Source organism: Eublepharis macularius, chromosome 2 (assembly GCF_028583425.1).
Source record: "Eublepharis macularius isolate TG4126 chromosome 2, MPM_Emac_v1.0, whole genome shotgun sequence".
In the NCBI taxonomy this organism is placed as follows: domain Eukaryota; kingdom Metazoa; phylum Chordata; class Lepidosauria; order Squamata; family Eublepharidae; genus Eublepharis; species Eublepharis macularius.
The window spans coordinates 213,491,922-213,509,299 of NC_072791.1; positions in this window are offsets into that span (position 1 = coordinate 213,491,922).

Here is a 17,378-nt window from a genome sequence, read left to right on the forward strand (position 1 = left end):
TGAGGTATTCTGGATTCATTTTTGTTCTTATATGAAGTTGAAGATATTTTAATGCAACAAGTGCGCTTTTTGAAATCAATTTTATTTTTGCTGAATTTGTGCAAGACATTTTAACTATGGTTGTTGTGGGTTTTCCGGGCTGTATTGCCGTGGTCTTGGCATTGTAGTTCCTGACGTTTCGCCAGCAGCTGTGGCTGGCATCTTCAGAGGTGTAGCACCAAAAGACGGAGATCTCTCAGTGAGGCGAAACGTCAGGAACTACAATGCCAAGACCACGGCAATACAGCCCGGAAAACCCACAACAACCATCGTTCTCCGGCCGTGAAAGCCTTCGACAATACATTTTAACTATTTTGGCCAGAAATAAAGAAGTACTCTGCAATTATATAGCCGGAATAAAACCTGCCAAGGTAAGCATGGTTGCTTAAATATTTTGAAATGCTTCAAAATATAGATTGTAAAACTGTGATCTTTAAGTTTCAGACTTCCTTGGCATAAGTACTGCAGAAGTCCTTATACTGCTTTGAATTTAATTTCATTGCAGGTAAAGATGAGGTAGTGACTTTGTAACAACAAGATTAAAAAAAAAAACCCAAACCTTATTTCCATCTTCTTCCCAGAGATGAACAGCAGCAATAAGTGTTCATGTTCCACCATCAGGGTTATGTATTTTTCTTATTTTCAGCATCTTGGAAGTAATTTAAAAGATGGCATGCCCTGCACTTTGGAAATGTAATCATTCAGTCTTGTTGCTTTAAAGGAATAGCTTATCTCCCCCAAATCCCTCATTCGCAATATTTATGGCTGATTTCTATCGCTCTCGAATTACGTTACTTTTCCAAATTGTTTTGGTATGAAATTGTATTCTGATCAATTGTAATTTAAAATGTAACATTTTCTTGGCTGCCCAGAGGCAGAGAATTATGCTAGCATTCCATATTTGTCAAAAGCAACCCTTTCAGAGAAATCATGTTTCATGAGAAGAAGTTCAGAGTGAAATAACTATTTAAAACTCACTTGGCAGTAGACTTTCTTCCCTGGTAAGGCTGTTGAGGAATCCAGTCAAGCAAGAATGTTTTTTAATTTGAGTTTTGCTTCTAATATTAAAATGCTTTCATGTGCGTCAGGGAAATTCATGTCTGCTTTGCCGGTAGAAGATTGTGAGTTGTTTGAAGTAGTTCTCCCCTTCCCCCATTTTGATATAGAAGTTTATAATACAAGGCTGAAAGCGTATGGAGCTTATGTACATTACTGCTGTGCTGGTCTGAAGAAAGAACTGCTGCTAGAAGATTCTGTTTCCACACAGTTTATTTGCTGTTGATAAATGAAAATCTGTCGAACTGGGGTGTAAAAGATCTTAGGAATGCTTACCAAACTATCTACAGAGATAGATTTATTTTATTTATAGTGATATCATTCAAATACATATCCAGTTTCCATGTTTGATGGTAGTTAGTCTTATTAAATGAAATAGGACTACATCTCAGAAAACCTGATTAGTCTTGCTCCCTAAATGAATTATGCATGGCTACCCAAGAGGTAACCTGGGCAATGCATCGTCTTGGTGTTACCCTAATGGGGATCTCTTTCCGAGTTGGGTGAATTAGTGGGCAAGGAGAGGCAGTGAGAGGCAAGTAACTGTGAGATCTTACACCTGTGTATACAAGGAATGTCCCTCTAAAGAACTCTTTCAATAAACAGCCAGAGGTTCAACCAAAAGGAATTTTTATTTATGAAATAATAAAGATCAGTTGCACACAAAACACACAACACACAAACAGAGCTAACTAGAAATGCAGGGAGGAAAATTGAAGAGAGAATTTAGGGTTGGATGACAGTTACCAATCAGACGAGACAAGAGTGTCCATGAGAGAGTAGGGTTGAGCGACCAGTGCTTCGCGGCAGGAGAATGAGAGGTTTAGATGGGGGTCTGAGGATGGATGTTGGATCCAAGGCCATGCACAGAACTATGGCAGAGGGGTAGGCTAATTATACTGCGGAACATACCCTGGGGCAGGATGGTGTCTTCTGCCCACAACAATAACTTAATGGTCAAGGGTCATTTCATAGAAAAAAAGCAGGAGGAACTCATTAGCATAACTCATTAGCATATGCCAAACCATTGACATCGCTGGAAGTGTGTAATTAGCATAACTGATTTGCATATGCCACACCCCCTGACACCACCTATCCTGGCTGTTTTGGGCCCAAGATGGCAAAAGGGGCTGAAAATGGCTGAAAAGGGCCCAAAATGGTCAGGATTGGGCCGCTGCTGAGTGGGAGAGTGATCCACCACCCATCAGAGGCCCAATCCGGGCGGGGCCACCTGACATGTGACCTCTTTCGGGACCTGCCGGAACTGCGTTCCTGCGCATTCACTCTCGAAATGAGCCCTGTTAATGGCTATCTCCAGGGTGAGACAAAGAATTGGGAAGCTGTCTCCGGGGTGAGACAATGAAACTGAAAAGGTTTGATGAAACCTTCCTGGGTGAAACTAAAGTTACCGATGATAATTGATGATCCGTGATGGATGGATGGGGGAGGCTATCAGGGCCCTGAATAGCCCAGAATGGGAGAGCAGATAAGGAGAAGATCAGTAGGGTGTGTTGAGATGATTAATTCAGGAACTCCTGGGAGACCCTATTGTCTTAGGATCTCTGCACATCACTGGAGGTGTGGGGCCAAAAGTTAGTCTTGCCTGGTGATTCACATGCCAATAATTTTCCAGTTCCTGGCCAGGAGTTGGTAGCCATTTCCTGCCTTGCTAGGTAGCGTTTCTGTGTTTAAAACACATGAAGAGAAGGGCTCATGATATTGCCATATCCATAAGCCTTCTATTAATGTGAAGGCAGATCTGACTGCTAGCATTGGGGCCCTCTTTCATTCTCACCCCACAATACTGCCAGTAGATGATAAAGTGAAATTGGATATAATAAATAAATTATATATTTTAGTAAATAGCATGGAATGATGACTAAATACTAAATTCTGGGCATTGGGCTCTTTACTTGGATCTTGTCTGCCCTGAAGGTTAAAGGTGAAAGGTCAGACCAACACTTGTTCGTGCAGTAACCCTAGGCAATATGAATTAATATGTTGGTGGCCCTTCTTAGACTTGGGGTGCCCCTTCATACCCCTAGAACTCTCTGATGGGTAGTGAGCCTAACCTATGCATCCAGTTCGTCATGATTCAAAGGTCCAGCTCACATCATGTCCTGAGGCAAGCCTCCAATATGTGGACACTGTTTCAGTGCTAGACAATGTTGTGTCATAAAGAGTTATATAAGGCCTTTTTTGCACAGGTGATTTTTTGCCACATTTGGCCCCATACCTCTTCAGGAGTTTTACAAATTCTGGACGATTAACTCCCCCTTCACCCTCATCTGGATAGCCCAGGTGAGCCTGATCTCATCAGATCGCAGAAGCTAAGCAGGGTCGGCCTTGGTTAGTACTTGGATGGGAGACCTCCAACAAAAAACAGGGTTTCAGAGGCAGGCAATGGCAAACCACCTCAGTCAGTCTCTTGCCATGAAAACCCCACCAGGGGGTTACCATAAGTAAACTATGACTTGGGGCACTTTCCATTACACAACTCCCCCTTCAGATTTCAATGCAGTGTTTCAAAGATTTTCTTCCTAATTTTCTGCCTGCCCTTTTTGTGCCCTTTTTGTGCTCAGGCAGAAAATTCAGGGGGCGGGAATGGGGGAGGAGGTGTCTGAAGTGAAGTTGAAAGTTGCTTGAAATATTAAGATGCTTTCAATCTTTCAGAAAGAAGATATTTCATAACATTTCCCCATTTCTTCCAGATATCGTAACATGAAAGGAAGGGAAAGTTTCTCCCAGCCCCACCCAAAGTTGTCCAGATCATTCCAGATCTTTGTATTGGTAGTCTCTGTATACATGAAAATAAGCAATAATAATAAAGTAGAAAGAGAACTATGGCTGCCAACTCCAGGTTGGGAAATTCCTGGAGGTTTGGGGATGGAGCCCGAGGAAGGTAGAGTTTGAAGAGGGGAGGGACATCAGTGGGAGACAATGCCATAGAGTCCACCCTCCTTCACTACCATTTGCACCAGGGGAACTGATGTCAGTAGTCTAGAGATCAGTTATAATTCCAGGAGATCTCCAGACCCCACCTGGAGGCTAGAGGTTGGCAAACCTAGAGGAAGCACAGTTCTGCCTTCTCCAGAATACATGCAGTAACCAGGGCTTCCGGTGGAGACAGAATTTCTGGAATATATCCAAGAACACCTGTTCCCCAATTGGTTCTCAGCCTACACTGGAAACGAAGTGCCTTTGCTTTCCCACTCTCTGCCTCAGAGTGATACAATACAGGGAATAAGTGGAGTCTCCCCAAGGATGCAATAGATCTCTACTACAGATTGCACCCATAATGTCTCTGATCCAGCAAGAACAAATTTTATCTCTCCATTATATTAGAGGACTAGGATTGTCTAGGATTGGCTGGCAACTGGCAGGAGGGGGTGGGGAAATGACATCACGGCATCAGCATAAGCCGTAATGTCATACTTAAATGGGAAAGATTAGATTGGTGAAATATCACTTCTGGCATAAACCTAGAAGTTGATGTCATGTTATCACTGTGATACTCATCCCCCCCCCCCAAAAAAACTATATAGTTTTTGGGGGAGGAATCTTACAGGGTCATGCTGATGTGGTGATGTCACTTTCAGATTTTTATGCTGGAAGTGATGTTGCATCCTTGGAGCAATGATTTCTCCCCTTTCCCCCCTCTGCCAACTTGGTGAGTGGTGGTGGAGTTTTGGTGGAATGGAGTGAAACCTCACTGTTCTAACTAGGGCCTGGCAAGCAGGACCTTCAGGGGGAGGGGCATGTTGGAGGTGGGGAGATGTCACTTCCAGGAAAACCTGGAAATGACATTGGGTAGCTCTAGAAATGGCCAGAAACTCTATGGTAAAACTCCTATTTTCTCCCCCCATTACTAAGAGCCGGGGTGGGGGGAGAGCAGCCCTAATTCTACCTCTGCATGTGAAAATACATGGTGAGTGTGAGAAGGGAAACAGTTACATTTCTGCTAAAATAATAACGGGAAATGATAGTATTTGGAAAAGTGAGATGTAGTTGAGTATAAGATGTTACAAGATACAGTAGGTCATAAAATGTTGCCCCGTGTGAATGTTTAGTGAGCATTCAAGGCTTGTTAACTGAGGGATATAGATTGTTGTGGGCCTGGTGGTTTTAGAGCAGAGACACTTGTTAAAAAGAATACATCACAATGTTGGATTGTAAAAGTCTTTGGCAATCTTCCAGTTAGCATTTAAAATAAAAGGTTAGTCAGGAACAGTTGGTACTATAAGGAAAGCATAAAGTGCATAAAGTGGAAATGCACCAGCTGAATCCAATGTGCATATGACAGGCAAAAATTCTAATTGTCAACTGAATAGTTTGATGATTGGTGACACTAACTATATATTCTTATACTAGTAACAAAGCCCATTGTGGGGAAAAATACAACGGGCTCTAGAAAGGGGAGGGCAGGCAGGCAGGCATTGCCTCCTCCTCTGTGACTGAGCTTGGCCAGGTGAGTGGGGGGCGGGCATTGCCACCTGCTCTGCTACTGATCCCAGCCAGATAAATGAGAACCGGCATTGCCACCTGCTCTGGTACTGATCCCAGCCAGATAAATGAGAACCGGCATTGCCACCTGCTCTGGTACTGATCCCAGCCGGGTAAAGGGGGATGGGCATTGCCTCCTGCTCTGTGCCTGATTCTGGCTGAGAGAAAGGGTGGCAGGAATCGCTATCTGCTTCACTACTGATCCCAGCTCGGTGAAGGAGGGCTGGCATTGCCACATGCTCCACACCTGATCCTGTGTCGCACACAGGGCTGGGCACAGCAGGCAGGAGGCTCACTGGTACTGCAGGTCTGAACACAGCAGGCAGGAGTTCAGTATTACAAGACAGCAAAACCAGGGTCCAGGAGTCAGGCCAGGTGTCAGGGTCAGGCTATCAGTCAGAGAGAGAGGGGCAGGCAGAAGAGTAGTCAGTAAGCAGGCCAAGGTCAAAGTCCAAGCAAGCAGTAGAGCAGGGTACACGAACGTCCAGGTAGCAGGGAGTGGCGAGCTGAGTTGCTTCCACGCTTGGTTTCCTCAGCGTCTTTATTGCTGTCCTAATGAGGGACAGCTGTTGCCTCTCCCTCGAACAGCTCAGCCCGGCGTTGTGCTTGCAGATGGCCACTCCTACACCTCTCCAGAAGCGCTGCCTTATCTCTAAGTTTCCTCCTTTCAGCTGGCCCCAGCGGCTCGGATTTCACTCTTGCCCAGGGGGAGTCTTTGTCTCATACAGCCTCTGTGGAGGTTTCTGGCTGTTCCTCGTCCCTGACAGTCTCTGCAGAAGCTCCAGGCTGTTCTTGCTGAATTCCCTCTGGAGCAGCAGCAGTGGTTTCTGACTGCTCCTCCTCTCCAATAGCTTCTGCAGGGGCTTCCGACTCTAGAGGAGATCCTGCTGGCCCTTCCTGCTCATCTTCTGAGGAGGACTCTGAGGAGGACTCTGAGGCACTAGGTAAGGTGGCCAGTCGGGGCTGGGGCTGACTCATGACATCCCGGCTGGGTGAAAGGAGACAGACATTGCAGCCTGCTTCACTCCCAATCCCAGCTGGGTGTTGGTGGGGAGCAGGCATCGCCACCTGCTCTGCACTTTCATTTCACAACAAAACCTAAAATATTGGAGTGAAATATGAAATAACAGACAATTACCAGTTTGCTGACTTTTCACCAGTTGGTGTCAGGTTCTGGCAGTTAGATTTCCATAGTACTCTACTGCACACACTCCAATATATGAGTTAAAGTTACTTTATTAGAGATCCATCAGTATCAGCATTCACAGACAAGGGTATTGGCAGAAGTGATGTGTATAAGGTTGGAGGGGTTAGTTATAGGGAAAGTTCCCACCTTTAGGATCTGGATGGTTAGGGTTCTGGCGTGAAGGAGCCAGAAAGGGGGTGGGGTTGAGACAGGAGGAGAGAAGAACTATAGGAGAGATGAAATTATTTTCAGTTCCCAGGGAGAGCCGGCACTCAAGGACACATTCTCAAGTGGCTGTGAAAACGAAAGTAGACATAGTGGCAGGCACCTATGAGATAAGCAACACTCAGCTAAACAGGCCCCCAAATGTCACTTCCCATACTCTCAGAGGTTCAGCACATGATACAGAGCACAGAGAATACTCATGGCAGATATGTAGACAGACATATATGACAGTTGGACCTTGACTTTATATTTACTACTATTTATTATTGTGAAATGTATAATGAACTGGCTTGATGATTAGACATAAGAATTTACTATTATTTACTTACTTATTTATAGATTATTTATTGCACATTGCTAGCACTTTGCACTTTAAAATATTAGGATTAAAATAGAGCAATAATAAGAGAAATTATAGATATAGGATTTTTCATTTTTCACCTCTGGGTTATTCTTTGGTGTTGTTGCAACTGCTTCCAATTCTGGCTGGGTGTTGGTGGGGAGCGGGCATTGCCACCTGCTCCACTCCTGATCCCAGCTGGGTTAAGGTGGGGGCAGACATTGCCACTTGCTCCATGCCTGATCCCAGCTGGGTGAAGGCAGAGGACAGGCATTGCCACCTGCTATTCTCCTCATCCCAGCTGGGTGAAGGTGGGGGGCAGGCATTACCACTTGCTCCATTCCTGATCCCAGCTTGGTCAAGGTGGTGGTGGGGGTGAGCATGCCTCCTGCTCTGTGCCTGATCCGAACCTGGGTGTCCCACCATGGCGCTCTCTCAGAAGGACCAGCTTCCTCTTCTGGGCTGCTCTCCACAGCAGCGTCCTCTGGAGGCGTACCAGGGTAGGAAGTGAGTTGTCTGGAACACGGTTAGCCTTTTATATAGTAGGATTCTTCCCTGCAATGGATACATATGCCTCCAAGTAAGAAACAGACAGCCCAGTAACGTTGCTTTCTGATAGTTAGAAAGGGAAGCCTGTTACGAGATCCTTGTGGTGTCTGAGGCAGTTGGAGTCCTGATATTAATGCACTGACATTATTGTCCATAGTATTAGGTTATGTCTATATGATGATGTCTGAAAAATTTAGCTGTTACCCATTCAGTATCACCCTTGCTACCATCGTGTTTCCCAGCTTCCCCTTGTCGATACTCTTCTAGGCTTCTTTCTCTTCCCACCTTGTCTCAATATTTCCAGTTCTTTATTACTGAAGTCAAATTCAGAGGAAAGGCTGAAACATGTTTGAAGGGCTTTGTATGAGCCCTATAGTCTCTGATGAACTGTCCTTTCTTTCTTTCTTTTTTTAAAGCAGGGCTAAGCCAAAATACTGAAGGCAAGGCAGCATGGTATAACCTGATCTCACCAAATCTCAGAAGCTAAGCAGGATCAGTACGTGGATGGGTTAGATGGGTGCCCACCAATGAAGACTCTGCCGAGGAAGGCAATGGCAAAAAAACTCTGCTTCTCATTTGACTTAAAAGCCCCTTGCTGGGGTTGTCATAAGTTGGTTGTGACTTGATGGCCCTAGGTTGCCAGCTCTAGGTAGGGAAATTCCTGGAGATTTGGGCAGTGGAGTTTGGGGAAGTTGGGGTTTGAGGAGGGGAGGAATCTCAGCTGGATATAATGCCACGGAGTCTATCTTCCATGGCACCCATTTTCTCTAGGGGAACTGACCTTTGTTGTAATTCCAGGAGATCTCTAACCACCAGCTGGAGGTTGGCAATCCTAGATGCTAAATTTTAATATTATACAGATTATATATTAAAAGATGTTTCCTATTTTAACTCTAATTCTAGTGTGGCACTGCTCAGAGCCAAATAGGCTGTATGAGCAGTATCATTAAAGTAAAGTAATATGTATGTACATAAGTCAAAAAGGACAGGGAGAGACTTTTCACAAATATTTTCTTACCTCAGGGAGAGGTTTTAGCAACTTTATGTGAGAGGGAATTGTGGAGAGAAAATGCAGGCTCCAGTACATGTTTAAGTAGCACCCCCCCCCTTGCATTCTCTGTCTTTCCATCCCCTATCACCTACAGCTACAGAACAATTTTTGTTGTTCAAAATCAGCATCCTTCTTAGTAACCAAGTTGGCAATCTGCTCTGAGGTTGTGTCACTGTTGCTAGAATGAATCAGCCTGTTTTAAAACGGAAAAAAATGAACTTAAGTAGACGCTTTTGGGGATCCTTTAAGGAGTATTTCAAGCCCTTTGAAAGCCAAAACAATCATCCTGAACATATGATGGTATGACATTCCTTCTTCCTTAAACAACAGAAATTGCACCAGAGGCATTTTTTAAAATTCCAAAAATAACGAACTAGTTTATTTACTTTAGAGGGGAAAGGTCAGGTGAAATCAGGGGTTGAAAATTTCTGAGGTAATTCAACATATATATGTATCTCTGAGGTAAAACCAGAACATGTACAGATTTCAAAAAGGATGTGGACGAAATTGAGAGGGTGTAGAAGAGAGTGAGAAGAATGATCAGCGGTCTGGAGACTGAGCCCTACAAGGAAAGGCTGAGAGCCTTGGGAATGTTTAGTTTGGAGAAGAGGAAATTGAGGGTGGGGGGACCTGATTGCTCTCTTTAAATATCCGAAAGGCTGTCATTTGGAGGAGGGCAAGGAGCAGTTCCAGTTGGCAGCAGAGGATATATACTAAATGTACTGCCAGTATTCAGTACTATTACAATATGATTTTAGACGTATTTCAGACAGGCTTGTCAGTGTAACCTCTTTTGTATGGGTTATATGGGGCTAATTTAAGAAGTGAACTTTCACACAAATGTAAAACTTTTTAACAGAACAACAAAATTACAGCCCTGCAAGTGCAATACAATCCCAGTAATAACAACAGCCAAACACCAGACACATCCACCGCTTTTAGTCACTATTGTTCACATACAACATTTCTGATTACTTTATTCAAGGTGATAAGAGTGCATTAGTTGTTATCAAGCTCCCCTGCAATGGGCTTCTTCCTCAGGCAAGGCTCTAGCTACTGATTCCTCCCTACTGGACTAAACCATTTAGCTCATCAGCAGTCCCTGCGTTCTGAACCTTCCTTCTAACACAGATCTAAATTTGTCAACTGGACTCAAAATAAAGGTGGCCTTATATTATAGCCTCCCCAGAGGCCTTGTTGCCTGAAAAAGCTTCTTATAGAAGTGGTGTCCCATGTGGAGCTTGTGTGTAGAGATGGGCACGAACAGAAAAAAACCCCTGAACATGATGTTGTTTGTTTGTTGCCATCCATGAACAGGGACTCACAAACAACCACGAACCCTGTTCACAAACTTGTTTGTGGTTGGCTGTTCACGGGGGCCAGCAGGCTCTCCTCCAGCCATCATCCAAGTCAAGATCCCTACTGCACCACTCCCAGAAACCTGACCTGAGCAGGCACCAGGAAAGGTACCAGTACTAAATAATAGCTTGGCCCAGAGCCTGGCAGCAGCCCTGGAACTTGAAAGGGTAGATCCCTATCCTACCACACACAAAGAAAATTCAAGCTCCAATGCACTCTATCAAAATGCCAACAGCAACTCTCTCTCCACTGTCTGCAAAGTCAGAGCTGGGAGCCCCCCTCCCCCCTGGTCTTTGCTCCCTTGTTGTAACAAATTTGGAACTCCACACTTGAAAGGAAGACCTGCCTGTCAAGCTAAATTGAGCTTTGATTGGGATTTCCAGGGCAACAGCAGGAGTTCAGACAGAGTTCAGACAATCCCTGCCTAAGTTGCCAAGGGAATTGCTTGCAGGTGCCAGACTGTCTGGCTTAACAAACAGCAACAAACAGCAACAAATGAGGCTTGCAACGACCACCTGTTTGTTTCAAATGGGGCCTCATGAACAGCTTGTTTGCGAACAGCAGTTTGGGCTGTTTGTGGCTTTTTTTTGTTCGTATTGCTGTTCATGCCCATCTCTACTTGTGTGCACCAGAGTGCCCACCAACACCTTTCCTGGTACCCACTAAGTGTTTTTAGGAAATAGGGAGGGCCAGGTTGGGATTTTGCTCAGCAAGACTTCTTTTGGTCATTGGAGATTTGATTGTGCATATTTTTAAGAACTTTGCATTGGCAGCAGCTGCCACCACAACACAAGGATCTTCACTATGTTACTGAAGGGAAGCTGTGGCAGCCATTTTGCAGCCATTTTGTGGCTGTGCCACCACACTGTGGTCAGAATTCCAAAGATGCCCATGTTGAGAAAGGCTGGAGGCCCTAGTGTTCTAGCCTTCAGTGGTGCACTACACGCGTCCAGCAAGCCTTAAAGCATATTTGGAGGCTCAATTCAACTCCTACTGTCATGAGGCAATAGGCAAAATGAGTCAGGTCTTGTTATTGTGGGATTGATGTCAAAATGTGGCTCAGTACTCTGCTACGTTGAAGCATCTCAAAAAACATTTGGCTCCCTGTGCAGTAATTTCTTTCCACCCATACGTGCATTAAAGTGTGTGAGTTAGGGTTGAATGTTGGGGATAAACAACATCAGGAACACCGCCTCCTTATATAAGTAACAGCCTGTTTATACAACATAGATTGGGGGTGGGAAACTGTTCCCCCCCTCCACGTTAACAAGGCTCAATAAAATTGTGGAGCTCATGTGGTGCAGCTGGAGTTAGGCTTTGGTAATTCTGTAGCTATTTACCCCACACTGGCGTCTCAGGAGCGGGAGCCGCAACTCGTTTGGGGTGCTGGGTTTCCTACAGGGATGTGTTTATGTTCTGTAGGCTGTAGACAGGCTGCTGTGAAGGCACCAAACGGTTGTATCGGGTTGAGGATTAATGAGGTTGAATTAGCTCAGTCATTTACTGTGCATTTTACTGAACTTCAAGCTGTTCAGGCTTTTGCAGTTAATAGAAGCATCCCAGAATGTTGCCAGTTAACTGCAAGTTACCCATCAGGGGTCCAAGGGTCATCACTGACATAAGGCAAGTTTACTTGGTGATAAACTTTCTTATCAAGCAAAGGAAATATCCTCTCTACTTTTGGGAAGATGGAGAAATGTTGTCAGGCGGCCAAATCCTAAGGACACTCATGTGAAATGGAGAGCTGTCACTTTTAGACAGGCTTCCTCTACAACATGGGAGTTAAGGCTCCAGCTAAGCGGCCACACATTTCTTTTTGGTGAAGAGAGAGAAACTTGGAAGGCTACAGCAAAATTGTGAGGTAAACCAGTTTCTAAACCTTCCTAACGGTGTATTCAGTTTATCGCAATGAATAAAATTTGGGCTCTGCCGCAACAATTTGTACACAAAAGTGTGGATTAGGAAAAAGCCAGAAAGACATTTTCTATATTTTTGAGATCCAGATCCCCGGAGGGAATGTCCTAGCTTTGCCAAGTTTTGACCCACTCGAACAGTTTGCCCAGCTACTAAAAGTGAGAGATTAGTTGTTGTCAAAGTTAGTATGACAACTTGGCAATCCTGCTTGCTTCCAGTGTCAAGAAAGACAGCTGAAATCCTGCAAATCCGTACTAAGAGGAGACAACAGCAGCTGCTAGAAGTCTTGGCAGTGGGCCCTGGACGAGTGGCCATTTGGTCTGTTAGATAAAGCAGCCCTGCTTCCGTGGTGGAAGATAGGATTTCTGGACAACTTGAGCGAAGATACTTTCTGCTGACCATTTTCTAGGTAGCACCTTTTTAGCCACCGTGGATGTGGAGTCTCTATACACCGACGTTCCCCACAAAGAAGGTCTACCGACCATTAGGACATGGGGGTGGGATGGGGACACGGGGGGGGGGGGGGTATCACGAGCATGGCTATGTCACTTTCCAGGAGAACCCAGAAGCGACAATGGGTAGCTCTAGGATTTGCCAGAAACTTCTAGTGGTTCCTGGGATTGCCTGTTGGGTTTAGTTATGGATGGCTGGACCAGTCAGACAGCCCTTCCTTTCCTTGTTAACAGAGTGCTCCTCCTGCGCCTCAGCGCAGCAGTGTGGCCTAAACTAATATTTCCCACACTATCTTACAAATTACACACAGCCTCTCCTTTGAGTTAAAGAATCAATAATGGTCTATTTATTTAGAGAAGTACATTAACTTAAGTATAGTGGAGAGAAAAAGTGACTAACTAATCTAGCTAACTAGGATGGCTTCAGATTGTTAAACAGGCCATCTGCTTCATTTGCCCCAGGAGGAGATATCATACTGCTTCTGCTGGTGCATGCAGGGAAAAGGAAGAAGAAGAGAGAGGAAGTAAGGAAGTTCCCTTGGACTACATTCTATCAATCAGAGAAAGTGAGTGATAGGAGGGTAGCCAGGAAGGAGACTGATACTAGCCAATCTATCTGTTTATGGTTCTTGTTTTCCTTTTGTTTTGTTTGTAGTCTTGAGGGTCTGAGCCAGAGACATTACCAGTCCCTTTTTCTATCATTGCCAGCTTTCAGAGGGGCCTGGAGATCTGGAATTATAACTGATCTCCAGACAGCAGAGATCAGAACCTCAGGAAAAAATGGCCACTTTGGAGGGTGAACTGTATGTAGGGTTGCCAATCCCCCCCCTCGGGGCGGGGGATCCCCCAATCCCACCCTGCTCCTACTTACCCTCCTGGTGGGGGGCATGCTCCATGGGGCACCCCCTCCTGGGCGGTGCAGTGCACTCCTGGGTGGGGGGGGCACGCTCCCGCACCGCGAGAGCAGGCGATGGTGGCGGTGAAAGCAGGCCACTCTTGATGCCACCGCTGCTGTCAGCATCACCCACTTACGCCACCGCCGCTTGCTCTTGCAGTGTGGGAGCCGCAGTGCTGACTAAACCGCTTGCAGCGGCAAGAGCAGGCAGTGGCAGCAGTGGCAGCGAGAGTGGCTTGCTGTCCCCAGCACCAGCGCTTCCCGCTGCCACCGTTGCTTGCTCTCGCTGCTGCAAGCCGCTTTTGCCAGCACGGTGGCGATGGCAGCAGGCAGCGCTGGCAAGAGCGAGCCGCTCTTGCTGCTGCTACCACCGCTGCAAGCGAGCTGCAGCAATGGCAGCCGGAAGAAAGGGGACACAAGTACCCTTTCTCCCATGCGCACAGTGACACCAGTCCCGGAAGTGCCGTCATCATGCACCTGCTTGTTGATGTCACTTCCGGGAGTGACGTCATCATGCACACCAAGGTGCTTGTGCGCTGCGCATGAGAGAGAAAATTGAAAAAAGAAAAAAAAGGTACGGTGGGTGCCAGGATCCCAGTTCCCCGCCAGGGGACACGAGGGACCTGGCAACCCTAACTGTATGGCATTATAGTCCTCTGAGCTCCCTCCTCTCCCCAACCCTCCACCTTCCCAGGCTCCATCCCAAAATCTCCAGGAATTTCCTAACCTGGAGTTGGCCACCGTAAGGGAAAGTGACTAGAAATTGCCTGAGTACGTGTCCTGTGACTCCTTGGGAGTGAGGGAAAAGTGCTGGTCCCACCAGTTTTCTGTGCTGTGTGCTTCTTGTTGGCAAAGCAGAGCCAGAGCATTTCTGAATTCTCTGATTCCACAACCCCAGTTTCTGTCTTTCATTCCCCCTGCTTAGTGCAAAACTCTGAAATGATTGTCTTTTGCCCCAGCCAAACTAATGGCATTTAATAGAAACCTTACTAAATGAATGCCTACTTTTGCTTTCGTTGTGCAAAAAAGTTTTCTATAGTGCACAAATGGTACAAAAGTAACAAATAAATCAGGACGGAGTCCTCCTCTGCAAAGAAATTGGGTAAAACATAAAAGCTAACACCATCCTTGTAGGAAGCCGAGAAGAAATAAATGGTGTGTTCCTAGATCCCGGTAGACAGCGGCACTTTTTCCTTCTCCTGGCTGCCTTTTCTCTGCAGGTGGCTCACTGACTTCAATGGGCCTACTTCAGATGTATGTAAGGTTGGGATTTCTGCTCTGGCTATGACTGAGTTTCACTCTCTGCCTGACCACCTTTAGAAATACTTAAGAGCAGGTGATGTATTAGCTTGGCAGCAGTTAATTTAAAATAACAGAAAATGGATGTCAGTAATAAGGGAAGTCTGTTGTGGCAGGAGGAGAAATAGAGTTTCAGGCAGCTTTATGTTTATGAATAAATATTTTTTTTTTTAGTTATTACAGAATGTCAAATTCAGGAGCAGGAGTGGAAAATGTAGTGTGTTTAATGATTGGCATTAACTTTTCCAAGAGGAGCTTGATGGAAACTTTAGTCAATATTGTGTAGCATGGAAAATCAAGATCCGTATTAAAATGTCTGAATGATACATGAGATAATCTAAAGTCTGTGTATTCTAGGTTAAAGGAGAATTGCCCCATTACAGGCAAAGGTAATGCAAATCGGAGTAGATGAAAACATTCAATGTTCTCACTGAAGAGGACTTTAATGTGCTCTGCATTATTCAACTGCACCAAGTATGTGTCAGCCAGAGAAATTTTGAGAGACTCTGGTCATGCTTAGGTAAGAAAATGGAGAATAATACAAATTGGGGTAGGGAGAATGTTGACCTCTTACATAGCTTTACCACAGAGTTTCCAGCAATTCCCTAGAAAGGCACTAATTGCTTCTGGGTTTTCCCCAGAAGTGATGTCATGCAGCTACTGTTGGTGCCCCCGTATCTCCCGCCCTCCCAGTCTCCTGCAATGCAATGGTAGGGCTTCAGTTTATCCAGAGATACTATTTCAGGATGGTGGTGGAGGAGGAGGAGGAGGAGGAGTCAACCCTCCTCTCCCCTACCTGCACATGGTTGATCTGGGTTCAGACTCCCAGGCTGATTCCGCACACGTTGGATAATGCACTTCCAATCCTCTTTATAGATCATTTGGAATGGATTTTTTTGTGTGCGGAGCAAAAAATCCACCTCAAACTATTGATAAAGTGCATTGAAAGTGCATTATCCAACATGTGCGGAATCAGCCCCAGTCTGACATGGAATTTAGGCTGATTATTCTTTCTCAGCCTGACTCATCTCACAGGGTTGTTGTAATCATACATTTGTCTTTAATTTTAACTTTTATTTATAGATTCAGAGGAGTTAGCCGTGTTAGTCTATAGTTGCAAAATAGTAAAGAGTCCAGTAGCACCTTAAAGACAGTTCTGTTCGTCAGATACTTTTATTTATGTTTTTTTATAGTCCGTTTTTCTCAAAGAGACTTGCACAGCGTAGGATTAACACGATGAATGGCTGGGACATTCAATAAGCAATACAATGGGGTGTGGATAGTTGAGATCTGATTACAGAGCCGAAACAGTACTGAAACAAAACATAAGCAGGTATGCTGCTTTGAAGAGTTGTGAAATGAACCTTTGGCTGTATATGTAATCCTTAGCATTTGACTGCAAATCATATATAACTATATTAAAACAGTTCTGACAAGTGGCATATATTTATGGGCAGAATGGTGGAGATCCTTAGATATAAGCACTAGGGGCTTCAGGTTGGTGTGGAAAGGAAATTACCCAGTGGGATGGGGCCATAGCTTGCTGGTATCAACAGAAGATCCTCAATTAACTTCTTGACATCTCCATTTAAACAAGGTTCAAGGTAAAGGGGTTGTCCAGGATCTGAGGTTCAGCCCCCAGACTTGCCTAGAGGAAAAGGTGGGGGACAGCCGGGAGGCAGCAACTCTGCCACCCCGACAGACCAGGTCCCAAACTTGCCAGCAACAGAGGGAGATAAAGAAGTGCCCAAGCCTCAGAGGGCTAGGTGGGGCAGGTGGAAGCCAGCTAGCCCCTCCCTCCGTTGGGATGCTGGGAACCCAGACAGAGAGAGTGAGGACAACCAGGAGGGGATCAGACCAGAGGGAGAAAGCCCAGGAAGCAGGGACAGCCAGCCAGCAGCAAGACAGTCAGCAGCCTTACCTGCAGTAGAGGAAGGGCAGCACAGGGCCACGCCCCAGCCTAAAGGCAGGCTAGAAGGAATCAGCCAGAACCAGGTGGGGCTTAGAGCAAAGCAGCCACAGGTGGGGCTGCCTGAGGCCCTCAACAGAGAAAGCCAAGGCAGCCAGCAAAGCAACCACAAGTGTGGCTGCCTAGGACAGCCAAGGGCATGGCTGGGGTGCTGGGGGCATGGCTGGCTGGTGGAGCCAGGAATGGGTGAAGGGATATAGGGGAAGTCCACCCCCAGGGCAGGGTGGGTTGTGTGGGAGTGGGAGTGGGAGTGGGGATGGAAGAAGGAAGAGCTAGAGCTAGAGAGATGCAGGAGAGAAGGAAGAGTGAGCAAGGAGGAGGCAAGGAAGGTGGAAGCCACAGAAGACTGGAAGTAGGAGGGACTTGACAGGTTGAGCAGGCGCGGGAGTGGTAGAGAGGGAGCAATGGTGATGTATACCTCCCCTCCTTCCATAGAGTGGACACCTGGGCAGTCCCTGTCCACAGCCAAGGACTGCAGTTCAAGCACACCAATGCCCTGTGCAGCTACGCCCCATCCAAAGCCTGACAGGGGTTGTGAAAG